General features: G+C 45.7%; 1 long non-coding RNA gene across 1 annotated transcript; it reads left to right on the plus strand.

Annotated features, from left to right (window-relative positions):
* The first annotated feature begins 17,035 nt into the window (after positions 1-17,035).
* LOC311117382 lies at positions 17,036-26,034 on the plus strand. The gene is made up of 3 exons (XR_014611611.1): positions 17,036-17,306; positions 18,843-18,919; positions 25,759-26,034. It is a non-coding gene; the product is annotated as an uncharacterized lncRNA (long non-coding RNA).
* Positions 26,035-27,961: the final 1,927 nt, after the last annotated feature.

Below are 27,961 nucleotides of genomic sequence, written 5' to 3' on the forward strand. Positions count from 1 at the left end.
TTATATTAATTTATGAATGTAGCCTATAATAATTTTTATAAAGCAGCTAGCAGTAGTGGTGGCATGACGACGGTTCATCCTGAATATTCCGTTTGACTCCATTATCCGTCATTGCAAATATAGAAGTGGGTGTGGCAACTAACAATACTGAGGCTGGAGCCAGAAAGAAACACCTACCATACTAATTGGTAAAAGTGAAACAACACAGCTTTGCTCGCAAACAACGGCGATTGGATGACCTTGACCGTTGGAAGGCCACAGAATTGAGCCAGTTTCTACTCTATACTGGGAAAGTAGTGCTGAGAAGAATCTGGTCTAAAGAACAGTACACACACTTCATGGCCTTCAGTGTGGCCATGTGCATTTTGGTTTCTCCTCAACTTTCTTCAATCCACAGTGCCTATGCTCATGCTTTACTGAACTTCTTTGTGGAGCAGGGAAGGGTTTTGTATGGAGACACATTTCTCGTGTATAATGTTCCCTCCCTCCTACACCTCACTGCTGATGCTGAAGAACTTCGCTGCCTTGACAACTGTAGTGCTTTCAATTTTGAGAACTACTTGCAACAACTAAAGAAGATGGTCCGTTCAGGGAGGCGGCCACTTGTGCAAGAACGCACAGTTAGAGCTTCTCCCCGCCAACAGGTCATCAAAATGAGACGGCCAAACAATGCCTACATACTTAATGATAGGTCATGCTGTGAGGTAGTGAGCCAAGAAGATGCCTCTGATACTTACCTCTGCAGGGTGTTTCAGCATCTGGAATCTTACACGCTGAGTCCTTGTGACTCAAGACTGTATTGGACTTTCCACACCACTACGAGGAGCACACAAATGCATCTCATTGCAAAGAGCAGTCTTGTTAAGCAAGCTATTATACTTGAGGAGGACCATGGCACTCGTGTTGTGCTTACCATCTTGCACAGCCTGTAGCAAGCCCCATTTAGCTACAGCCAAGTTCACAAGCTGTATTAGTTATGCAAACTATCTTGGCTGGTAAATCAAGAGACTGAACACTGTGGAATTGGTGTTTTGTTTTTCTGCACAGGTTGTACATTTAGTAAAAGAGAACAATGTTGAAGATGTACCAGAGCAGTGGGTGGAGAAGAGAGATGGGGTGAGTTGATCAGTTAAATGGTTTACCCTTTTTAGGCAAAGAGATGGATAAATAGTTCACTTTAAACAGTGTCTCATATCCTGCAGGTCCTGTGTTGCTACTGGCCAAGAAATGCCATTAAGAGAGGAGACCGGCCTGACAAAATATTATGGGAGTAGTACAGAATTTCCATCTTTTCATCAACTGGTAAAATAATATTTTACTGTCCATCCACTCCCGTTTATATTGCCATGTATGCTTGGTTGTGTGGCTCTGGAGCAGGTTGCATCAGTTGAACATACTCCTACACGTAAGGCTAGTTACAACGTAGAATATGTTCTAAGCCAGGCGTTAACCTGTGTCACCACCTGGTTGGAAGTAATAGCTTTTGCTACGCCAGGGTGTAAAAACTAAGTGTAATGTGGGGTAGACGTATAGTATATATCTATAACTAGTTTCCAAGGTAAGTGTTTCATGACTAGTCATGTCGCATCTTGTTCAATTTTCTAAATCATTACGTCGGGCGTAGGTAGGTCCAACTTATCTCTTCCACCTTATCGTCTAACTGGTGCAACCCACTCCTGGTCAGTAGAGTCAGGAACTTCCCCCTCTTAAGTACTATATGTATTGGCTGAAAGTATTACTATGTGAATTACAAATACTCAATAGCCGGTTTGCCAGTGTTAATAGGAAACTATTTATGACAATGTTTATTGCACGTACAGACAATTACTCTGTGGCAGAGCAACGAGCCAAACGGGGGGTTGACACCTCCAATGTTGAATCTGACGAGGAACCAGCGAAGAGGGCGGTGACTAAACCAATCAGATTCCGTGTAGAGCCACCTGGTGAGGATTTCTTAACTGCTCTTATTCCATTGTGTGTATTACATGTGTAGTGTCGGTTATTCGTAGGTGTTACCGTCAATCAAGGAGTCTGCTTAGGCTGGATCGTGTTCAAAGGCCTTTATTCAAACCACGAGGTTCCAGCGTAAGTACAGACACAATGTCCGGAGAACCAGACCCAAATGAATCTTGCTGTATTCTAACACTCCGTCGTTGCTCCCCCCTTTATATAGCCCAAGAGTTGACTGGCTCCCTCTACTGTTCAATCCCCGTACCCACTTCCTGTCTGTCATATGTGACGTCACGCTAAAACCTTCCCTCTTGATAGCAATAATCAACCTTCCATTTCTTCATGAAAAACATTTAACAAAGACATAATTTTAATACACTACACATGCATCAGGAAGTAGATGAAATAAATGAGTATTTTTTTGTATTGTCCTTCGTAAGATGATGATGGAAGTGAAGCACTCCAGAAAAAGACAAATGAACCCAGACAAGCCCAGCGTACAGTGCCCCAGCTTCCACCAGCCCCTAGTGGTAAGATCCTGCATTAGGCTACTAGGTCATTGAATGTATAATCAGCAAGTTGATGGTAAGTTTTACACACATTCAAGTATGTAGGTGAAGAAAAGCTTACAGTTAATGCAAGTACTAGTCTTAAATTGAGACGGCATGAAATCATGACCTAATGACAGTTGATATGACAAGAAATTACCACACCCATCTGATCTTGACACACTTGATTATTTAGTGACCAAAAGAGTAACAGTTCTTTATTTTTATTTTTTTTAGTAACTTCAAGAGCCAGTGTCTTTGAAAATACCCTACAACAAGGTACATAATGTTTCAAGTCTGATAAACAAGCCTACTTTCTCAAAGTTCTGTTCCTACCAACTGTATGGGATGAACAGGAAAATCTGTTAAGTGTGTACTATAAATTTACATTTGAGTCATTTAGCAGACGCTCTTATCCAGAGCGACTACATATATATATTTTTTTATACTGGCCCCCCGTGGGAATCGAACCCACAACCCTGGCGTTGCAAACGCCATGCTCTATCAACTGAGCTACATCCCTGCCGGCCATTCCCTCCCCTACCCTGGACCAATTGTGCACCGCCCATGAGTCTCCCGGTCGCGGCCGGCTGCGACAGAGCCTGGATTCGAACCAGGATCTAGTGGCACAGTTAGCACTGCCTTAGACCACTGCGCCACTCAGGAGTATAAATGTGGTAGCGGTTTGACATCTGTGATATTCTCTGAAGTTGCAGATGCAGACCACTTGAGGCCTTGTGCCACCTCAAGCCAGAGCGACAGTAAGTGTCTGGTTGTAGTTTTAGGGTAAACAATTAGTTTTAGGGTAAACAATTGAATTGTATGAAGTATTATAGCTTTACAAACCTTTCAAAGCCACTCAATAGAATACAATTACCATCATATTTTTGCATATTAGGTTATTTAAAGTCATATTACTACTTTGTGCATACTGTTAGAACTTTCCAAATAGTTGTGGTGCTGTGTATGGGTGAAACTTGTATTTACAACAGTAGTGAAATCACCCTATTCTTCTGGGGTAAAACACAAGTGTGATGCCATGTTTGTAAATATCTATGTATTTGCCATCAAACTAAAAGCATAATAAATATATAAATTATGCTTAGCATTTATTTTTGTTGGGATTCATTAACCTTCCCACTGAGCTCCTGACTGACATCCCTTCACGTTTGGTTCTGTGCCAGTTTCAAAAGCAAAGTATGTCTTCATGTTTTTCCTTCTGTTTTCTCAGTTAGTCCAAGTGGCAGCCAGGAAGAAGCTGGCCAAGACAGAGCATCAGAATCAGGTTTCTTTAGCCATCAAGATATTGATCTCGAAATCGTAAATGTAGAAAGTTTAAATAACAGCATGATTTGTTCTTATATTTTAGACCAAGAGCTGCCATCCCTGCTAGATGAGCCTGTGGCTTCTGAGATGCCTGCTGGATACATTAAAGGTATATTATGCTAGCCTATATGTTACAACATGTTGCTTCTCTTGTATTGTCAACATCAATTCCAAATTGTTTGGCTGTCAGCAGATACATGGTTATCAATACTACTAATATATATGAAGGGTGGATATTTTGATCAAGGTGGATATTTTGATCGAGGTATTTCACATGGCCTTGATCCATGTCCTGCCTGGTACTCATGGCTTGTATTGTCACACTACTTGCTGCAAAACTGTTGAGTCTTTATTATTTTGCAGATTTAAGCAGTGGAGATGAGGATAATGGTGAAACTGGAGATGATCCGTACAGAGTTCAGGACTGCTCTGAACCAAGTTATGGAGGCCATAGAGGATAATGGTGGAACTGGAGATGATCCATACAGAGTTCAGGACTGCTCTGAACCAAGTTACGGAGGCCATAGAGGATAATGGTGGAACTGGAGATGATCCGTACAGAGTTCAGGACTGCTCTGAACCAAGTTATGGAGGCCATAGAGGATAATGTTGGAACTTGAGTTGATCCGTACAGAGTTCAGGACTGCTCTGAACCAAGTTATGGAGGCCATAGAGGATAATGGTGGAACTGGAGATGATCCGTACAGAGTTCAGGACTGCTCTGAACCAAGTTACGGAGGCCATAGAGGATAATGGTGGAACTGGAGATGATCCGTACAGAGTTCAGGACTGCTCTGAACCAAGTTATGGAGGCCATAGAGGATAATGGTGGAACTGGAGATGATCCGTACAGAGTTCAGGACTGCTCTGAACCAAGTTATGGAGGCCATAGAGGATAATGGTGGAACTGGAGATGATCCGTACAGAGTTCAGGACTGCTCTGAACCAAGTTATGGAGGCCATAGAGGCCCGGCAGCCAAAGGAGTCAGAGTCCTTGGGGCAACTTGAAATGCTGCAAAACCCTGCAGAAACAAATGAGGAACTAAAGGATATCTGTGTAACACTTAAAGACTCCCACTATCGAAGGAAAATGGTAGGGGTGGCCATTTAAAATGTATCTGTTTGTATAAAATGGGAAATCTATATCAAGTATTTTGAAAGCAATTGACAAAAATAAGTTAGCTGTTTATCAAGAGCCCCTTGAATGCGTCCAGATTTGAGAGAAAATTGCAACCTGCAATATTATTGAATCAAAATATCTTAATGTCAACGAAATGCAGTTGTCATATATGCCATATGCCTATTTAGTGTTTGGATTGATTTCCCAATTAACACTTAACTTATCTTAAGAAGAAACTATCAGCCCTCTGCCTGTTTACACAAGTTTTAGCCCATGATGTCACGCCCTGGCTCTGGGGACTCTTAAATGTTGAGCCAGGGTGTGGATTTTTCTATGTTTAGTTTTCTATGTTTTTTGTTCTAGATTGTTTAGATCTATGTTGGCCAGGGTGGTTCCCAATCAGAGGCAGCTGTAGCTCGTTGTCTCTGATTGGGGACCATACTTAGGCAGCCTGTTGGCACCAGTTAGTTTGTGGGATCTTGATCCGTAAAGGTTTGGTGTATGTAACCTCAGGACTTCACGTATCGTTTTGTTTTGTTGTTTTGTTCATGTGTTGTGTATCAATAAAGATGTACGCTTATCACGCTGCGCCTTGGTTCCACGAGTCATCAGTCAACGTGCGTGACAGAAGATCCCACCTAAAGAGGACCAAGCAGCGTGTCCAGGAACAGACAGCCTATACTTGGGAGGAGATCCTGGACAGGAAGGGATCCTGGACTTGGGAAGAGATTCAGGCCGGAATGGATCGCCGTCCTTGGGAGGAGACTGTGGAGGCACGCTACAGAGAGGAGCAGTGGCAACACAGAGGGTACCGGCCGAGGAGGAAGCCCGATAGACAGCCCCAAGAAAAATGTTTGGGGGGGCGAAAAGGGTGGTTGGCGGAGAGTTAGAGCAGAGCCAACTCCCCATACTCAGGCTAGGAAGCGTGAGACTGGGCAGGCTCTGTGTTATGCGGAGCCACGTACTGTGCCGCGAGTGTTCCGGCACAGTCCTGTACGTCCGGTGCTAGCACCACGCACGTGTCGTGCTAAGATGGGCATGCAGCCAGGACGGGGTGTGCCGGCTCAATGCTCGTGGCCTCCAGTACACCTCCTCGGTCCCGTATATCCTGCGCCAGTGCCACGTGCTGTAGCGCCAGTACGAGTGCACAGCCCTGTACGTCCTGTGCTGATGCCTCACACATATTGTGTGGAAATAGGCATTCAGCCAGGACTGGTTGTGTCAGCTCTCCGCTCCAGACCTCCAGTCCGCCTCCACAGTCCGGCCCGGCCCATTCCGGCTCCCCGCACCAAGCCAGTGGTGCGTGTTCCCAGTCCAGCCCGGCCTGTTCCTTCTCCCCACTCCAAGCCAGTGGTGCGTGTTCACAGTCCGGCCCGGCCCGTTCCGGCTCCCCGCACCAAGCCAGTGGTGCGTGTTCCCAGTCCAGCCCGGCCTGTTCCTGCTCCCCGCACCAAGCCAGTGGTGCGTGTTCCCAGCCCGGTCCGGCCTGTTCCTGTCCCTCGCACCAAGCCAGTGGTGCGCGTCGCCAGCCCGGTCCGGCCTGTTCCTGTCCCTCGCACCAAGCCAGTGGTGCGCGTCGCCAGCCCGGTCCGGCCTGTTCCTGTCCCTCGCACCAAGGCAGTGGTGCGCGTAGCCAGCCCAGTCCGGCCCGTTCCTGCTCCCCGCACCAAGCCAGTGGTGCGCGTCGTCAGCCCGGTCAGGCCCGTTCCTGCTCCCCGCACCAAGCCAGTGATGCGCGTCGCCAGCCCGGTCCGGCCCATTCCTGCTCCCCGCACCAAACCTGTGGTGCGCATCGTCAGCCCGGTCCGGCCCGTTCCTGCTCCCCGCACCAAGCCAGTGGTGCGCGTCGTCAGCCCGGTCCGGCCCGTTCCTGCTCCCCGCGCCAAGCCAGTGGTGCGTGTGTCCAGTCCGGCACGGCGCGTGCCTGTTCCACCACTCCACTCCGTTCCACTCCGGAGTCAGAGCAATCCGCTCCACCGGGGTCCGGTCCAACTCCAGTCAGCGGATCCACTCCGGAGCCAGAGCAATCCGCTCCACCGGTGTCCAGTCCAGCTCCGGCCAGCGGCTCCAGTCCGGAGCCAGTAAGGTTTGGTCCACCGTCGTCGGGTCCAGCTCCAGTCAGCGGGACCAGACCAGGGGCGCAACGGGGAGGTGGAGAAAAGGTGGTGGTCACGCCCGGAGCCGGATCCGCCTCCGAGGCGGAATGCCCACCCGGCCCCTACCCTCTTGTGTTTGTGTGGCGGAGGAGAACTGAGTGAAAGTGTTGTCGTCAGATGAGACCAAAATCGAGCTCTTTGGCATCAACTCAACTCACCGTGTTTGGAGGAGGAGGAATGCTGCCTATGACCCCAAGAACACCATCCCCACCGTCAAACATGGAGGTGGAAACATTATGCTTTGGAGGTGTTTTTCTGCTAAGGGGACAGGACAACTTCACCGCATCAAAGGGACGATGGACGGGGCCATGTACCGTAAAATCTTGGGTGAGAACCTCCTTCCCTCAGCCAGGGCATTGAAAATGGGTCGTGGATGGGTATTCCAGCATGACAATGACCCAAAACACACGGCCAAGGCAACAAAGGAGTGGCTCAAGAAGAAGCACATTAAGGTCCTGGATTGGCCTAGCCAGTCTCCAGACCTTAATCCCATAGAAAATCTGTGGAGGGAGCTGAAGGTTCGAGTTGCCAAACGTCAGGCTCGAAACCTTAATGACTTGTAGAAGATCTGCAAAGAGGAGTGGGACAAAATCCCTCCTGAGATGTGTGCAAACCTGGTGGCCAACTACAAGAAACGTCTGACCTCTGTGATTGCCAACAAGGGTTTTGCCACCAAGTACTAAGTCATGTTTTGCAGAGGGGTCAAATTCTTATTTCCCTCATTAAAATGCAAATCAATTTATAACATTTTTGACATGCGTTTTTATGATTTTTTTTTTTTGTTATTCTGTCCCTCACTGTTCAAATAAACCTACCATTAAAATTATAGACTTATCATGTCTTTGTCAGTGGGCAAACGTACAAAATCAGCAGGGGATCAAATACTTTTTTCCCTCACTGTATGTCAGCAGACACCACAGCTACGTAGAAGGAACGTTTCACAATAACGTTATCATGACTTATTTAGGGACTAAAATAACTTTGGTCACGTCCTGGAACGTAATTTTGTTAGCTGGGAAAGCTCACTCTAGGGACATATTCCAGTTTCTGCCTTCCAGCTGGAATGGAAACCTTTGCCAGTGGGTGTGCGTGTGGAAACTACCTGCTCCTCCCCTCTGAAGCATAGGTTACTGTATCCTACTGACAACGTTAGAAGCATGATTCAGAAATTAGGGAGATATGTTTAATTTGAGAAGAATGGATGAACTTTTTCAATGCTAGTTAAGGATACTATAGTCACCACGTTTCACATTGGATTTATTAACGACAAAAAGGTACGACCTGTTTTTAATTATAGTGCTGCACGGCACAAACAAGGTTGTTAGCTAGCTATTATCTGCTCTGGTCCAACGTTAAACCAACTCTGAAGCTCAAAGACATTCAAAGTTCCTCCATAGAAGCCGCTCCTCTGTAGGTATAATTCTGTGGGCCTAATTCAGATAATGCAGGTCATAACACGATGCCCAGCACTTCAAGACAAGCTTCCTCTATCCTCTAACGAGCTCTCCACACCCGCAAAATGTCGCGCCTTACACTGTGATTGGCAGCACAGTGTGCTCTGAATGATTTTCCTATACAGATACTATGTGGTGTGCTAGTGTATTTATTCTCCTACTTGGATGTCACTTCCACAAGCTTTAAATTGAGGGGCAGGTTGTCAGGATGGGTAATGTACTGTACAGATTAATTACAAGTACTCCCAAAGATACACTTGATGCTACCTGAGCCTGATCAGACATATATTAAATATAACTAGTAATTACATAGTACTTGGCTAACATTACATGTACTATGCTTTGAAATAGTGTCTTTTTCTTCATCTGGGATTTGGATTTGTAAAATGTATTATAAAATGTATTTAATATATGTCTGATCAGGCTCAGGTAGCATCAGGTTTGTATTTTCATGCTGATCAAAGCTCTAATAAAATCCAGACATTTATAAGCGTTATAATGCTTTTGAATGACACTTCCGGTTTTGGCGGAAAATACCGGGTTACCCGGGAGAAAAGTGATTTATTCTCGGGATGGAACATTTGTAAAACACCGGGGAAATATTAAACCCTATTGCGCATACCAGTTGATTCACAAGACACCAACTAAGTAACTTACATATACGGTATCTTCATTAGGCCTAATGGCATTTCATGTCCATGATAGGAAGTTTGTTGTAGTGACTGAGTAAGGCTAATTGTAAAAGTAACCCTCTAAAGTGCCATGTTTGTACAGTTTATTATGTGGAGGAAACATTTAGGCAGCCAGGACCATACACCAGGACCGCTCCGTAGGCCGCACTGTAGGCCTAGCTCTTACTGCAGTCCAGTGCCATGGACATCTTTGAAGTTCGGCCTCTAAGTAATTTAGGAGGGCAACTTTATGAAGGCCTCTTCACCCTAGTCTTATTGTACAAGGCTCTACAGACATATAAAATAAAGACAGGCTATTTTTATTGTTCATATTATGCGTTGAATATGTATTGAAGTCAAGTGGTTCAACATTAAAATATAGTTGGATGGACTATACAGGACTGCTTGGAAAATGCGACGGTCGGTGGAACACTTGCGCCACCAAGTGGACAATTGCTTCAGTTCTCTTGTGGCATCAACGCTACCAGAGATGTGTGATATAAGATCAAATGTTATGTCAATATTATTATCTCTAAATTGATTCCCCCACCCGTATTTCATATATTATTATTCCGATTTAGCTGTTAATCTGGATTTAATTTATAAACACTTTCTGTCATTTCCGATTGGAGGTCAGATGACCACGTGACTTCCGATCCTACCAATTTGTTACTGTCAGGTTTTGGCCATGACTGTTCGGGTTTTGGTCACTAGATGTCCCCATTGCACCTTTTTTGTACCTTTTGTTTTTCTTGCTCTAATTATTGTTTGCACCTGTAGGTCATTCCCTTGTTAGTATTTAAACCCTGTGTGTTCCTCAGTTCCTTGCTCAGTGTTTGTAAGTTAGCACCCAGCCCCAGCCCAAGCCTTGTTTTATATAGATATTTCTCTGGTGGGATTTTCCAGAGGTTCTCTGGTTTAGTTCTTGTGTTTTGTTTGAGTAGTCTTTTGAGGTTTGTTTTTCCCTGCTGTTTTTTACCACTTTGTGGAGTTTCTTTTGTTTTTTGGAGGTTTTCCTCTTTGTGCCTCTTGGCTTTATTTTTGGACATTGTGGATTTAGTTTCTTTGCCTGAAGATTTTGGTTATTTTATTAAACCACCATCTCTAGTACTGCTGTGTCTGCCTCATCTTCTGGGTTCTGACAATTATTAGTGACTGTTTCTCGCACCGGGTCGTGACAGAAACACTGAGCCATTATTATGAACCCAGAGGCAGCCAGTACCCAGGATCTTTTTTCCATGCTGTCCCACCATGAGGGGACTGTCCAACGCCACGAAGCTGCTCTGGTTCAGCAAGAGGCCTTAATGGCTAGACATTCTCAACTTCTGTCAGAGATGCTGACTTCCATAAAGCAGATTTCGGATCGACTTTCCCCGGCAACCGCTTCTGCTCCAGTTCATCCGATTCAAGGGCCCCTGGCAGTTAATCCCCTGGCTGAACCTCGTCTGCCGCCTCCTCAACGGTTCTCAGGGGACCCGAGTGTTTGTAAGGGGTTTTTCACCCAATGTTCTCTCTCCTTTGAGCTGCAACCATCGTCGTTTCCCACCGACCGGTCCAAGATTGCATATATCATCACCCTGCTGTCGGAAAAGGCCCTAGCCTGGGCTACTGCTGTGTGGGATGCCCAAAGTCCCTGCTGTGCCAGCTACTCTACCTTTGCTGAAGAATTCAAGCGAGTGTTTCAAGGTCCTACCAACGGCCCTGACTCAGCCAAACGGCTCCTGATTCTCCGCCAAGGTCGGCGCAGCGTGACGGACTATGCCATCCAGTTCCGCACTGTGGCAGCAGCAAGTGGCTGGAACGACGAGGCGCTCACAGTGTGTTTTTTGAAGGGTCTTTCTGACACCATCCAAGATGAACTGGCCACTCGGGAACCACCGGACAACCTCGAGTCCCTTATCAAGTTGGCTTCACGCATAGACCAGCGTCTGAGAGAGAGAGAACAAAACCATAGACCGCTCACCCTAGCTCCTATCGGTTCCAGCTCCGAGTCTCCACCTTTATCCTCGCTGGCTCCACCAGAACCCATGCAGGTTGGACGCATCTCCCAGGCTGAGAGAGACCGCCGGATGAGGGAGCGATGCTGTCTATATTGCGGCAAACCGGGCCATTTCCGCTCCACGTGTCCCGGGCTCCAGGGAAACGCACTCTCCCGTGCAGGCCTGGGAGGACTGTAACGGGAAACATAACCTCCTCCCATCCATCCAACTCCCGCCTGCTCATTCCTGTTACCCTTTCCTGGGACGACCACGAGTTTTCTCTTCAAGCCTTGGTAGACTCTGGAGCCGCAGGTAACTTCATGGATGGGATCTGGGCGAAGGAGAATGGCGTTCCTTCTGAACCTCTAAGTGACCCCATAAGGGTTACTACGTTGGATAGAAGTCCTTTGGGATCTGGACTTGTCACTCGTGCCACTACCCCCTTACGACTTTCAGTTTCCCAACACCAGGAAGTGATGAACTTTCATCTGATCTCCTGTTCCGAGTTTCCTCTCGTCCTTGGTTATCCCTGGCTTCACAGCCATAACCCTCACATCGACTGGTCTGTGGGCACTATCAAGCAGTGGGGTCCTACGTGCCAAGCCACTTGTATCTTCCCGAGTTCCCAGAGTTCTCCTTCCGAGTCTCTAGAATCCATCGACTTGTCCCGAGTTCCCGAGTGTTACCATGACCTCAAACTGGTATTTAGCAAACAGAGGGCCACCAAACTACCACCCCATAGACCTTACGATTGCACCATCGACCTGTTGCCGGGGACCTGCCCTCCCAGGGGTCGGATCTTTTCCCTTTCTCCTCCCGAACGAGCTGCTATGGATACCTACATCAAGGACGCTCTGACAGCAGGCCTCATGCGTCCATCTACCTCGCCGGCGGGAGCAGGGTTTTTCTTTGTGGCCAAGAAAGACGGTGGATTACGACCTTGCATCGACTACCGGGGACTCAATGCCATAACCGTCCGTAACCGCTACCCGCTACCCCTTATGGCCACAGCCTTTGAGCTGCTCCAGGAAGCAGTTGTCTTCACTAAGCTTGACCTGCGGAACGCATACCATCTTGTGCGGATCAAACCCGGGGACGAGTGGAAGACCGCTTTCAACACGCCTACTGGTCACTACGAATACTCGGTGATGCCCTTCGGCCTGACCAACGCTCCGGCTGTGTTCCAAGCGCTCATAAACGATGTGCTTAGGGATATGCTTAACATCTTTGTGTTTGTTTACTTGGATGACATCCTCATCTTTTCGAGCTCCCTTCAAGAACACACTAAGCATGTCAGACAAGTGCTCAAACGCCTCCTAGACAGCCATTTGTACGTTAAGCCGGAGAAGTGTGAATTCCATTCCTCTCGAGTACAATTCCTGGGATTTATAGTGGAACCCGGACGAGTCCAGATGGACCCCAAGAAGGTAGAGGCGGTAGCGGATTGGCCCACCCCCAAGTCCGTTAAGGAAGTTCAGCGTTTCCTGGGCTTCACCAACTTTTACCGCAAGTTCATCAAGAACTTCAGCTCGGTGGCAGCCCCTCTCTCGGCGGTAACCAAGGGTGGCAACACAAGGTTTCTGTGGGGAAGAGAAGCTGAGATGGCCTTCCAAGGACTCAAGCAGCGCATCCTCTCTGCTCCCATCCTGACACTACCAACGGCGGATGAACCTTTTGTGGTGGAGGTAGACGCATCAGAGGTTGGGGTTGGAGCTGTCCTGTCTCAGAGGGGTGAAGACAAGAAGCTTCATCCTTGCGCCTTCTTCTCTCACCGGCTTACCCCGGCCGAGAGGAATTACGATGTGGGGGATCGTGAACTCCTAGCGGTTAAGATGGCATTGAAGGAATGGAGACACTGGCTCGAGGGGGCTTCTCAACCGTTTCAAGTGCTTACGGACCACAAGAATCTGGAGTATATCCAGCAGGCGAAGCGGTTGAACGCCAGACAAGCTCGATGGTCTCTTTTCTTCAGCCGATTTCAGTTTATCCTCACCTATAGACCCGGATCGAAGAATCTCAAACCGGACGCCTTGTCACGAATCTACTCTCCTGCCATTCGAGAAGATACTGACATGACTGTCCTTCCGGCCGCTAAGATCGTGGCTCCGATCTCGTGGCAAGTGGAGGATACCGTGAAACAAGCTCAAGCCATCGAACCGGGCCCTGGAGGAGGTCCTGCTAATCGGTTGTTTGTTCCCAAGGCAGCAAGGTCCCAAGTCCTTCGGTGGGGGCACTCCTCTCGCCTCACCTGTCACCCGGGCGTAGGCCGCACCTTGGAGTTCATCCAGCGTAAGTTCTGGTGGCCCACCATAAAAGAAGACGTTGCCACTTTCATCAAGGCCTGTTCCATGTGCTGCCAGGGCAAATCTTCTCACCTCCGCCCTCAAGGACTCCTTCACCCTCTATCTATTCCCCATCGACCCTGGTCCCATATCTCGTTGGACTTTATTACTGGCCTTCCTCCGTCCCATGGTAATACTACGATCCTAGTCATCATCGACAGGTTTTCTAAGGCGGCCAGGTTTGTTCCTTTGACCAAATTACCTTCTGCCAAGGAAACAGCTGAGTTGGTGATTAACCATGTGTTCCGAGTCTTTGGGATTCCGCAAGATATGGTTTCCGACAGAGGTCCCCAGTTCGCCTCAAGGTTTTGGAAGGCCTTCTGCCAACTCATAGGGGCCACGGCCAGTTTATCTTCAGGGTACCATCCGGAGTCCAATGGCCAAACTGAGAGGATGAATCAGGAGCTGGAAACCACCCTCAGATGCATGGTTTCCAACAACCCGTCCACTTGGTCATCCTTCATTGTTTGGGCCGAGTACGCGCACAACACCTTGTGCTCCTCCTCCACTGGTATGTCCCCGCATGAGTGTCAGTTTGGCTATGCGCCTCTATTGTTCCCGGACCAGGAGGCAGAAGTCAGAGTGCCTTCAGCCTCGAGGTTCATCAGACGCTGTCGGCTTACGTGGAAGAAGGCACGTCTTAATCTTCTGCGTTCCTCTCAGCAGTACCAACGACAAGCCAACAGAGGTCGCCGTCCCGGTCCTACCCTGTACCCCGGCCAGAGAGTATGGCTCTCAACTAAGAACCTACCACTACGGGTGGAGTCTCGCAAGCTGTCCCAGAGGTTCATCGGTCCCTTTAAGATTGCCAGGAGAGTCAATCCCGTTACTTTTCGCCTGCACTTACCCAGATCCCTTAAGATCAATCCAACATTTCACATTTCTTTATTAAAACCTGTTGTTTTTTCTCCCCTTATCCCGGCAGGCAGACCTCCCCCTCCGCCCCGTGTCATCGGTGGCCAGTCGGCTTATACCGTCCACCGGATACTGGATTCCCGCCGGGTGCAGCGGTCCTGGCAGTATCTGGTGGACTGGGAAGGCTACGGTCCCGAGGAGCGCTCCTGGGTTCCTGCCAAGGACATACTGGACCCTGACCTCATTCGTCAGTTCAGGGCCCTCCACCCTGAGAAGGCTGGTAGGAACGTCAGGAGCCGTTCCTAGGAGGGGGATTCTGTCAGGTTTTGGCCATGACTGTTCGGGTTTTGGTCACTAGATGTCCCCATTGCACCTTTTTTGTACCTTTTGTTTTTCTTGCTCTAATTATTGTTTGCACCTGTAGGTCATTCCATTGTTAGTATTTAAACCCTGTGTGTTCCTCAGTTCCTTGCTCAGTGTTTGTAAGTTAGCACCCAGCCCCAGCCCAAGCCTTGTTTTATATAGATATTTCTCTGGTGGGATTTTCCAGAGGTTCTCTGGTTTAGTTCTTGTGTTTTGTTTGAGTAGTCTTTTGAGGTTTGTTTTTCCCTGCTGTTTTTTACCACTTTGTGGAGTTTCTTTTGTTTTTTGGAGGTTTTCCTCTTTGTGCCTCTTGGCTTTATTTTTGGACATTGTGGATTTAGTTTCTTTGCCTGAAGATTTTGGTTCTTTTATTAAACCACCATCTCTAGTACTGCTGTGTCTGCCTCATCTTCTGGGTTCTGACAATTATTAGTGACTGTTTCTCGCACCGGGTCGTGACAGTTACTTTGTAACAGTCAAAAGTGGTTATTCCCAACGTTGATAAACTCCCAATCTATGCTAAGATTTTCTTTAAATCATTATCTTTGATATTTGGCGGACAGTTTACAGAGCTACGTTTTGTGTAACCGTCATCGAATTTGACGTGTCCGTGAACGGCACCTATCTCCCGAAAGCATTACGGTATCGCTTCTTGGCCTTTTGGCTAAGATCAAGATCAAGTTGCAGTACCAAGGAGATCCTGAAGGTGGAGCGATGTCGTCATCGTCCACGTCACAGTCGGCAGCCGCCGGACTGAAGAACACGCTGCGTTTTCAATGGACTGGAAAAGAAAAGTTGATGGAAAGAGTTAATTTTGGAAAGGACGTTCTTTTTGGACCTCTACGCCTGACAGCAGACGATGTGCACTGTCTGCAACAAAACACACCGGAGAAGTTTTATGATGTGTCGTTCTACACCATCACCAGGCTGGAGGAGGTGAGAGGGCTCTTCCGAGCGAACTCGACAGCACCCGCCCTCAGTAGCTTTCAAGTTGAGTGCCTGTGCAGGCACAATCTGAGGGTGCTAACGGTGCACATGTTCAACCCCTGGGTCACTGAAGAAACGTTAGTGTGCTACCTCAGCCGGTATGTGACCATCTTGCCAGGAGTGAGAGACATTAAGGACGCCCTAGGCATCTGGACAGGGAAGAGGCAGTTCCGCGTGCTGCTAAAGGAAGACGAGAGCGGCCATGATGGCTACCTCCATCCTCCCGCGTCTTTTTCTATCGGTGCAGACAGGGGTTACCTCATGTATGCTGGGCAGCCTCGTTTTTGCAGGAAGTGCAGCACGTACGGGCACCTCGCTGATGCCTGCACCCAGACAAGGTGCAGAAACTGTGGGATTGCACCGTGCCTAAGCGCTGCAGTCTGTGTAGCTCAGAGGAGCACCTGTTCCGTCACTGCCCAAAGGCAGCCCCCTCCTACGCCAGAGCGGTGAGCGGGAAAAGAGCAGATGAGGGAAAAGTTATAGAGCTACGCGCTATTGAGGAGGTCGTGGAGGAGCTAGTGATGGAGAGAGAACTGCGAGAGTCTGAGGAGAGCGGGAGTGAGGCGCCATCATCACCTCATGAGGAGAGCGGAGCGGGGGACAGGAGCTGGAGCAAGCAAATGGAGGAGGCTACGGGAGAGCCCACCGCGCCCTCTGCTCCGGAGAGCTGGACCACGGTGGGAGAGAGGAGGAAGTGCTCTATCAAGAGGAAGCAGATGAGCCCTGTTTCCCCACTCATCCGCATGGAGGCGACGGAGGAGTCCGCCCTGGGGGGGAATCGTTTCAGTTGTTTTGCAAGCGGGGAGTCTGAGGAGAAAAGCGCGGGAAACCCGGGCAGCGCAGAGGAGACTCTGCTTTCCCTGTCAGGCGCGAGCTCTACCGACAGCAGCGGTCTCGCACCCAGCGGTGTTCCAGCACCCACACTGACTGAGGAGGAAAGGGTTTTCCCGACCCCTATCTTTGTGGACAGTCCTCCCCCTGGGGACCACCGTTTCCCAGACAGGCCTCCTAACGAGGAACTGTACTTAAAGTGAGTCTGGAAATTAATGTAATATTTAGATAGTTGTCTGCTTCCCTCCTTTCCCCATGTCGTCCCTTTTTAACATAGCTAGTGTAGTGTATTGAAATTATGTCTTTGTTAAATGTTTTGCGTGAAGAAATGGAAGGTTGATTATTGCTATCCAGAGGGAAGGTTTTAGCATGACGTCACCTATGACAGACAGGAAGGGGGTGGTAAGATACGGGGATTGAACAGTAGAGGGAGCCAGTCAACTCTTGGGCTATATAAAGGGGGGAGCACTGACGAAGAGTTAGAATGCAGCAAGATTTATTTGGGGTCTGATTCTCCGGATATTGTGTCCGTACTTACGCTGGAACCTCGTGGTTTGAATAAAGGCCTTTGAACACGATCCAACCTAAGCAGACTTCTTGATTGACGACAACACCTTCCAATAACCATACACTACAATTTGGAGGCTCCGCTGAGATATTGATTGCATCGTTGTTGGTCCCTTTCCTGGATTCGCGAGTTGACTACGGTTCAAGCCGGCTAAAGGTGAGATTATTCACAAACTTTGGACACTAGTCATTTCGTTGATTCATGAGAGGGCTTTGACGGTGTACAGTTAAACGTACTTGGGTCGTTATTGAGGTATGGTGTTGTTGTTGATTCGGAGTCTGATAACAAATATTCTAAATTGGGTTGATGGGTAAATGGGGAATAATAGCATGTTTAGGACAATGGATTGTACAAATGGATTGGTAGAGAATAATGTTGGAATACGTATGCATTTTTAGGGCACCGTGAATCTGGAAAAGACCTCGAAACGAGGCGACTTGTAATAATTATTATTATTATTATTAAGTGGGCTACAAATCCTGGGCTTAGTTAGACTGAATCAGGTTGATTTCTTAAGCGGGAATTATGAAGTGAATTGGTGTATTTATGTTATACTCCGCCTCTGGTCGACGGGAAATTGGTTTGGGGATAACCGCTTGATATGAGATTCATCTTTCAAGGCAGCATAAAGTTAGAAGGAGATTATTGATGATCATGGAAAATGATTGGGCCGCGGTGCGGGGTGTTCATTGGTATAGCTAGTAGGCTGCAGTTAGCTGGAGGTTGGTGTTAATGCTGGATTGTTTCAGGCCACGTGGTGCCTCGTTGCTAAGGCTTGATTGTATGGTTCGGGTCACGTGGTACATCGTGGCGAAATGCTAAATGCTAAGGCTTGAGGCTAAAGGCTAATTTTTGTAAGGCTAAAGTGTGAATCATGCTACATCATGGTGGCTGGATGCTAGTGTTAATTGTGTTTTGTGTCACGATGTACCGTAGGCTAAGCTAACTGCTAAGGTTGAATGCTAATGGTGTTGCGTGCTACATGCTAATGGATATCCTTAGAGATTCCATTGCGATGGGTTAAAGTCTCTTAAACTTGTCACTGTCTGTAAGTCAGGTTGTATGTTTTGTGAGCGCTGTTAAATGTTGTTTGACTATAAGGGGGAATGGGAAGTTACAGCTGGCTGTTATTCTTTCTGTTTGGGGAGAGAGGAGAGAATCATTCTTTCATGGGGAAACGTATTTTTGAATGGTTGTGCGCATGCGTTTAATTTTGCGACACTACACTACAGAAAGGGGGAGTTTATGACACGAGATTATGACACGTTTTGGTTTACGGCACTAAATCTTCGACATGCGGTCGTGCTGAGGTGACGGAACAAAATGGTGGCCAGTACGGTCATGTGATTGTTTCAGGCTTCTTTTCAGGGGTAAGGGCTACCGGAAAAGGTGAACACGACTCTTTTAAAATTATTAAAGTAACTGTTATGTGAACGTTAAACTCTTTGTAGGGATGTAGTAAATTTATAAATTGAATATATGGTGACGAAGTATAATGCATTGATTTGAATGACGGGTTAAAATAGAATTAAAATGTTTTGAGCGATTTATTTATTCTTGGGGTCCGGTTTAAAATGTGTTGATTTATTTCTTTCTAGGTTCCGTTTGGTAGCAAATATGAGTGGGGAATACCTTGGTTAAGTGTAAACTTTAAATGCTTGGCTGTATTGTTTTCTTCTCTTGTTATGTGAGGCTATAGAACGGAGCAAAGGAGAGAGGCTAACGGGAGAGGCTAACGTGCGCGGCGTTGCGTGGCGTGACGTGACAAGGTGTGACGCAAACAGAGGATCATCCAAAATCAGGCTAGTACTTTTTTGTCTACAAAATCTCTTCACAGGATGTTGGATGCAATGATACTCTCTTACACGCTTGGCAACAGACTGATCAGGGAATAAAAGTTGCAGTTTTGGGTCTCGGTGCATTACTGTGCCTGACTGGGGGATTCGATTGGAAAGCAGGTATTGACATTATTCTGTGATCTTGAAATACTTGGCTTCATATTAAACAATGGTTTATATTGGTGTTGTATGGTTGTAGGTTGGAAGTCTTTTATTCTGTGATATTAAAATACTTGGCTTCATATTAAACAATGGAATTTATGGGGGTGATGATGTTGTAGATTGGAATTTCATGTTGTTTGGATTGCTGTGGATGTTGACTACTGGTATTCACTTTCCGGAGGGGTTAAGGTAAGTGGGTCCTAAATGGGTAAAATAGGTGTAGAAATAAAAATTGGTCTTAATTAGTCATAGTTGTTAATTAAAATTTTAATTGAATAATTCAAGGGATTTTTTGGGGTGGGTTTATTTTTAATTAAAATTTTAATATTCATATTTTAATTTTTTTGATTATTCATATTTTAATTTTTTAATTATTCATAATTTGCTAAAAAAAATTAATTATTCATATTTTGATTTTTATTTTAATTCAGATTTAGTCATATTTTTCTTTCTGTTTTCTCTCTGGTTGTTTGGTTTGTATTAATAATTAAAGGGGGGGAAGCCATAGGCTAAAATAAATAGTTCACAATAAAGGAAGATAAAAGAGGACTTACAATGGGGAGAAAGGATAGCAAGGCTATGAAAGTTATTACACCGGTTAATATAGTGGAACATAGTAATCCTTTAGTTAAGGGTATTGCAAAATTATCCGGCAAATGGAACAAACGTTGGCCTGACATTGAACAACCCTGGCCAGAGGAAGGGACGTTTAATCCGGATGTTATCAACATCATGAAAGTACTTCTGTCAATTTACAAGGCAGATCAGAAGAAGGGAAAACAGAAGGAACAACGTAAAGAGAAGAGACAAAGGGAGCTGGGTGTTCTTAAATTGTTTGAAGATGAAGGACAAAAACTGAGGAAAGATACCAAAGACAAGGGAAGCAAAGGTATGGAGAAGAAGCTAAAGGAAGAGACGTCGACAGAGAAACTGAGGGTAGAGGTCGGTATACCTTTCTCACACACTGATTCGGCGAGAAGACCCCCACCGTATGAGAAGGAAGTTGAGTTTAGGGATGCTTATCCTCAACTTCCAGTAATCCGCCATCAGGGGGATTATTACATCAGAGATGAGGATGAACAAATTATAGAGAGAGGACAAGCAGAAACGACCATAAAAACTCATCCAAGCACTAAAGGTGGGAAGAAAACGAGAAGTCTGAAAACTAAGGGTGGTATGAGGTTAAGTAGGATGGAACTGGAGGAGGACGATGATGATCAGAGTGATTTAGAGGGGATCATGGGTGGATATGATCCGGTCATCAAACGGAGGTTGGCCAGAACGGAGAGAAGGGGTAAGGAAAGTTTGAAGAAGAAGGATACAAGATATTACAGTGCTGAGGAAGATTCGAAGAAGAAGGCTATAATATATTCGAGTGCTGAGGGAAGCAAAGATGACGACAGCGATAAAGAGAAGACTGAAGGTGCTGCGTATTCGAGAGGAGTTTATCCTGCAAAGACTGTTGCAGAAGATATAGAAGGAGATCTAGATCGATGCTTATCAGGACTGAAGAGTGCAAGGACGGCAGGAGAAGTAAGAGAGCTACAGGAAGAACTCCAGACGCTGACCATACGGAAGGAGAGACAGCTGAGAAGAGAAGCTGAACAAGATGAGACCAAATATGCATTAAGGCCAAGGAAAGATACCACAAGCAAAATGGCACCAGTTATCATTCGAGGTCAAAACTTTGAATATAAGCCGTTGCAAAATACCGATATGTCAAACATACTTGAGAAGTTGCCTATTCTTCAGAATGGGGCCTATCCTTGGATTTCGAAATTGGAAGAAATTACGGTGGGAACACAGTCTGCTATAGGAGACGTTAAGAGACTGTTGGCTAATCTCATTGGGATTCCAGATATGGAAGAAGTCTTCCAGAGGGCTGGACTCATGAGATATGTTGGGACGGCAGTGAACGATCCTGAATTGCTGGCTGCAAGTAGGAATCGTCTGTGGAGAGCATTGAAAGATACATTTCCAACGAATGTGCATCCTGATAATATTCTGATTGACCCACTAGGACAACAAGAAAATCCGAGAGCCTATGTGTCAAGAGTTCATCAAGTGTGGAGAAATATTACTGGAAATGATCCAGATGTGAGTCAAATTGAGCAGTCAATTTTGAGAGCTAAACTGCAAATGGGACTGCCCGCACCAGTAAGAAGCAAACTGGCAGAAGTAGTTGGACTTGGAAGCATGACAAAAGGGGTCTATACAGATCACATAGCTCATCAAGTGGATCTGTACAGGAAGAAGGAACTCAATCAGAAAGAGCAGGACGAAGAAACTCTCCGGAAACTTAATCTGATACAACTGGGAGAGAATAAAAAGGATAAGAAACAAGCTTTGGTTATGCAGAGTCCGTGTGTACCGAACCAACAAGCACTGCCACAGCTTCAACCAGAACAGTTCCAACCGCAATTGTATCAGCCACCAATGGCGGCACCAGTTAATTCATACCCACAGCCAATTTCTGGACAGACACAGAATTGGAGAGGGAGAGGACGAGAAGGATCAGAAAGGGGAGGAAGATTTAAGCCATACTTCAAGGAGTCTCCAGAGGTGTGTTATAATTGTGGACAGGTTGGTCACTTTTTCCGTGAGTGCAATTGGGCAGGAGAAAACATTAGAGGGAATTTCAGAGGCAGATACAGGGGCCAGGCAAAATCATCTGGAGGACCAGTGAACCCCTACAGGGGTCCGGAGCACGGATTCTAGCGGTGCCTAGATGATCCGAAAGGGGGGTGTCAGCTGGTAGCGTCAGGATCGGAAAGAGATCCAACAATTGAGGTGAAAATAAACAACCGACCATTGGAAGTAATGGCGGATAGCGGAGCTGCGTTCACCTGTGTTCGACCTGAAGATGCTACACACCTCCCTATGTCCAATCAACTCGTTAGGACAATCGGATTTGAGGGAGTAAAACAGCTGATTCCTCTTACAGAACCAATTGAACTCTGCTATAAAGATCACAAAATTAAAATACCCATACTGGTATCAGAACATACACCTGTGGCATTATTGGGAAGAGATGCCTTGTGTAAGTTGAACTGTACAATCAGATGTACACCAGACGGCTGTCTGATAGAAATGCCAAAGGAAAGGGTTTACCAATTGTCGATGATGACGGAGATGGATTCGTCTTCAGTATTCTGGATTGGAAATCTCAGTGAAGATTTTATGAAACAAGCTAAGATATGGGAAAGATTTATTGTTGCAAATATGCCGGATGCAAAGCTTCCGGAATATCCATTCCATTGTACGCTTAAGTATTTCAAGAAGGCTGCTCAATCACAATCAGAGGAATGGTTGAGTCATCAACCGAAGAATGTTCAACTTAGCTCAAGTTGCATTATTTTAGGACCACAAGGAGCAGCTATGAAGATAAACCCAGATGATTATCTGAATAAAGAATTTGATATTGAGAAGAGTGTGCCACATGTTACCTTGTTGGTTTCAGAAGGCTATGAGCAAAAGCAAATGGGAGAAATGATGACAGAAGCAGAGAGACTTACTTTCAGACCAACGAAAGAAAATTTGGCGATCTGGAGAAGTGAAGATCAACGATTTCTCAAAATAATGATTTCGGCTCAAGGACAAGGGGAGCCACAGGCTGTAGGAATGACACATGAATCTATTTGCAATATGAAGATTGATTCAGACCCTATGAAAGAGGAGATGTTGCAACAAGTTCCAGAAGGATTGTGGTCTCGACATAGTACTGATATTGGACTTGTGAAATCAGCCCAACCTGTGAAGGTTGAACTTCGACCAGGGGCCAAACCTCCCTGGAAAAATCAATATCCATTGACAGAGGAAGCAATCAAAGGGATTGAACCACAAATTAATGGACTTTCGACAGGAGGGGTTTTAAAGACAACAAAACACCCTCGGAGTAACACGCCTTTGTGGCCTGTAAAGAAACCAGATGGAAGTTATCGTGTAGCTCACGATTTGAGAGCAGTAAATGAAATAGTGATTGACTTTCCAGCAGAAGTGCCAGATCCTCATACCTTGTTAGCTCAAGTTCCTCCAGATGCGACACATTTTACAGTACTGGACTTATGTGGAGCATTTTTCAGTGTTCCACTTAGTGTAGAGAGTCAGGATTTATTTGGGTTCACCTATCAGGGACAGTTCTATGAGTACAATAGAATGCCACAGGGGTACCGGCATTCGCCACATATCTTCAATAAAATACTGAAGGAAGATTTGGTAGGGATAGATCAGATATTGCAGAGCACTGTCATTCAGTACGTGGATGATATAATGCTTTGCTCACAAAATAAGGAAACATGTCATAGGGATTCAATTAAATTACTACAGGTGTTGGCAGAAAAGGGGCACAAGGTGTCACAGAAAAAGCTGCAATATTGTCAGGAGAAGGTTGTATATTTAGGTCAGAACATAACTCATGGCCACAGAAACATTTCAGACAAGCAGGTGGAAACTATTCGTAAGGCTCCAAAACCTAGAACAGTCAGAGAAATGATGACATTTCTGGGTATTGCTGGTTATTCCTCAGCTTGGGTAGAGGATTATACTAGTTTGATGGCCCCATTGAGGGCTATGGTGAGGGGTACTGAGAGTGGTCAACTCCATAGCAATCTTTCCTGGACACCGGAAGGTCATGTGGCATTTGAAACTATCAAACAGAGGTTGCAGGAGGCACCTGCACTTGCACTACCAGATTACTCAAAGAACTTTTTGCTATATGTGTCTACTTCTACTGGAGGTAGATATGCATGCGCGGTTCTTTGTCAACCGACAGGTATGGGGACGAATCCTCAGCCTATTTCCTACTACTCTACTGCTTATTCAGAGGTAGAACTAGGGTTACCACTGTGCTACAGAGCAATGGTGGGGGTATATTCCATGTATGACAAAGCATCATCGGTCACGATGGGCTATCCCGTGACAATTCCTACCCATCATAGTCTCAGAAATCTTCTGAACTATGGGAAGTATACATTGACTATGCCCAGGCTCAGAGACTATCATAGACTCTTAGAGCAGGAGGATGTCACTCTGGTGAGATGTGATACAGTAAATCCAGCCGAGAGTTTACCAACTTCCGAGGATGGTGAGCCACATGATTGTGTCCAAGAAGCAGAGAGATATTCGAGGCTTCGATCAGATTTACAAGCCTTTCCATTACGTGAAGCAGACCTGGAGTATTGGACGGATGGGTCTTGCTATCGGGTAGGAGATAAGTTATGTGCTGGTTATGCAGTAGTTAGAGGCCGAGGGACGGGATTTGTTGTTGAAAAGGCTGAAGTAATACCACAGCCTGCATCTGCACAACTTGCTGAACTTGTGGGGCTAACAGAAGCATGTTTGTTAGCGGAAGGTAAGCGAGTAACCATATATACTGATTCAGCATATGCACATAGTGTATGTCATTTGTTTGGGGCGGTATGGAAGGGTCGAGGGTTCAAGAAATCGGATGGGTCTCCGATACAACATCATGCACAAATCATGAAATTGTTGCATGCTATGATGAAGCCTACAGAGATAGCGATAGCTAAGTGTGCAGCTCACAAGACAGATATGTCAAGAGTGACACAAGGGAACAAAGCTGCTGATGAAGCTGCAAAAGCCGTCGCAGGAGCGGATAAATTGGGGAAAGTTTTGCTGGTCACTCATGTAGTGGACTTGGAAGACAAAATTACGCTTCGAGATGTAATTTTGATGCAAGAAGCCGCTTCTATGATCGACAAACAGCTATGGCTAGACCGAGGAGCGGTCAAAGATGCTACTGGTCTGTGGAGAAACCATGAGGGGTTGATCGTAGCGCCTCTAGACCTCTTAGGTCTGATGATTCAAGAAGCACATGGCTTAGCTCATGTTGCGAGGGGGGAGGTTCACAGAAAGATCACAAAGGAATATGGTTTTTGGGCTCCATATTTGTTTGAACAAATTGATTATTTGATAGGAAGATGCACTATCTGTCTTAAAAATAATGTTCGAAGAGGGATACCTGTTCATCCAGGTTACATTCCTACACCCAGGGGTCCTATGCGTGAGTTGGTCATTGACTTTGTTGATATGATACAACCAGTTGAGGGGAAAAGATACATGTTGGTGGTTGTAGATAGATTTTCACGATGGACGGAAGCTTGTCCAACCAAGCGTAAGGATGCTCAGTCGGTTGCCAAGTTCTTATGTAGAGAAGTCATAAGCAGGTGGGGATTACCCGATCGAATATCCTCAGACAATGGAAGAGAATTTGTGGATAAATCAGTAAAATTGATGTTGCAAAAATTGGGAATTAAGCAACGTCTTGGAGCAGTTTATCACCCACAAAGTCAAGGGATGTGTGAAAGAATGAACGGGGTTTTGAAAAATCGCATTGTGAAGATTTGTCAACATACAGGTCTAAACTGGATAGCGGCGCTTCCTTTAGCACTAATGGTGTGTCGCTCAAGTGAGCTACGTGATTTACGTATGACACCCCATGAGTTGTTAACAGGAAGAAGGATGCCAACGCCTTGTTTACGAACAAGTGGAAAGGGTCCAAGTTTGGCCCTATTGGACGATGAAATGAGAGCGTACGTTACATATATGGCCAATTTTCATAAAAAGTTGTCCACATATGTTTCTGACAGGCAAAGACAAGAAGAGGTGCAGAAGGAGCTTGAGGAGGATAGGAGGAATACAGTACAACCGGGAGACAAAGTATTCGTAAAGGTATTCAGAAGGAAGTGGTATAACGAACGTCGTGAAGGACCATTTGAAGTGGTTCGTAGTACTGGAACAGCTGTCCAGGTTAAGGGGTCTCCTACGTGGTATCATTTGTCACATTGTGTTAAAGCACCTCCAGAAGAGGGGCCACGCGTAGAGAGAGAGGATGGAGATAGGGGAGAACAGGAAGAGGGAGAGATTGTCAACGTTGGGCTTAACGTTGATAATGATGACACTTCTGATTATGCCAGAAATGACTATGCAGGGGGTGGAAAGGAAGGAGGATTTGGGGAAATTGATTTCCAATACGTCCCAGAAGCAACAGGGAATAGTTCAGCGGGATGTGAAGCACCAAATATCACCAAGGGCAACTCTGTTAAAGGAGAAGCTAGTGATTCGGTTGGACAAAATAGGCCTAGACCAGTTAGGAGAAAAGTCAGACCAAAACGTTACGAAGACTAGGAATGTAGTAACAACAATAACACCAACACGTCAGTCTGTGATAACAACAGTGGGAAACAATTTAACTCTTTCAACATTGATAGTTATTAAAGACATAAATGTATCGCATTCAATTACAAGGGAACCAATAGTGCCAGCAACTAAATCAACTACTTTAATGGTAACTTTGGAAGGATTTAATGGGACGACGGCAATAACAAATGTAGGAGGTATGACACCGACACCAACAACTTTTCTAAAAGTAAATGATGTAACAGAAATGACTCAGCAAATAGGGGTAGAAAACAATCTAGGTTCATCTGAAATAATACAGGATAATATCATGAAAGTACAGGAGGAGTTCTTTGGGGTCAACTTAACATCAGAAGATACATCGGATCAATACCGCTCGGTAGGGAAAAGAGACGCTAAATGGAAAGCATATGGATTTGATTCGGCGGTTTTGAAAATTAAAGATCAATGGGCAGGGAGAAATATTTGGTTCCAGCAATTAACTCATGCTGTAAGATCAGTGAGGAATCTTGAGGGTCCATGTTTGTTGAGAATTCCAGCACCAGAGACGTGGGGTTCAATTTTACAGACGATTGCGCAACCGTTGTCGGGTGGGTGTCAGGCCTATGCGATGATATGGATGTTGTATCATCAACGGGTATTAAAAGATAAAAACATGTCGTTGTCAATACATTTGTTTAAGCCTAGGAAGAAGTGTTCTTGGTTACGTGAATTTCCCTATGTGAATATGTTGAATGGTAAAGAAAGTGAGGTGACAGCGATCCCTGAAGCATTTGAGGTGAGAGCAGCGAGGGCTACAAGTTGTGTTTGTTCTAATAATACAGATGAGGTAAATGGTATGTTCATGGGATTATCCGATTGTGATGATAATATGATGACTTTGAGTAGTGGACAAAAGGTTAAAGCTGACCAATATAATGTAACTTTTTATGCACCAGGTAGTAAGAACGGCAGGACTTTGGTGGTGAGAGATCAATTTTTCACTATGAATGTAACTATTGGGAATTTTAGAGATATTTGGTGGGTTTGTGGTGATAAAGCATATATATTCTTACCCTATGGATGGCAAGGATGTTGTTACATGTCAACGTTGAAGCTTCCATATGAGGTTTTTTCAATTAAAAGAGGAGTAGCACCGACCACAAATCAATCAGAAACTACTGGTGAAAATAGGGTTAAAAGAGACATGGCTCAATTTAATAATCTTGAAGCCTACCATTGGAGAATAAGTCTGGGAGAGAAGTGGGGACTTGGTCTCTTTCCATGGTATGGTGTAACATTCTTAGCAGATCATATTGATAATATTACATATACGTTGCAGGGCTTTGCGAATGAAACAATAAGAGGGTTTAACCTTCTGTCAAATGCTCAAAGAAGTCACAGACTGACGTTGTTGAAACATGACATGGCTCTTGATTATATTTTGGCAAAACAAGGTGGATTATGTTTGGCTATGAATCTGACGGGGGATGATTGTTATACTTTGATTCCAGATAGTTCCGATAATATCACGAGTGTTATAGATGCTTTGAAGAATATAAGGGATGCTTTTGGGAGATCTGAGAAAGCTGGATGGTCAGCGAAGTCTTGGTTGCAAGATCAGTTAGGTCCAATAGGGGCAGTGATGGTTCAGATTTTAATCGCAGCTCTGAT

This window comes from Coregonus lavaretus, assembly GCF_964263955.1.
Source record: "Coregonus lavaretus genome assembly, contig: HAP1_SCAFFOLD_56, whole genome shotgun sequence".
NCBI classification, from domain to species: Eukaryota; Metazoa; Chordata; class Actinopteri; order Salmoniformes; family Salmonidae; genus Coregonus; species Coregonus lavaretus.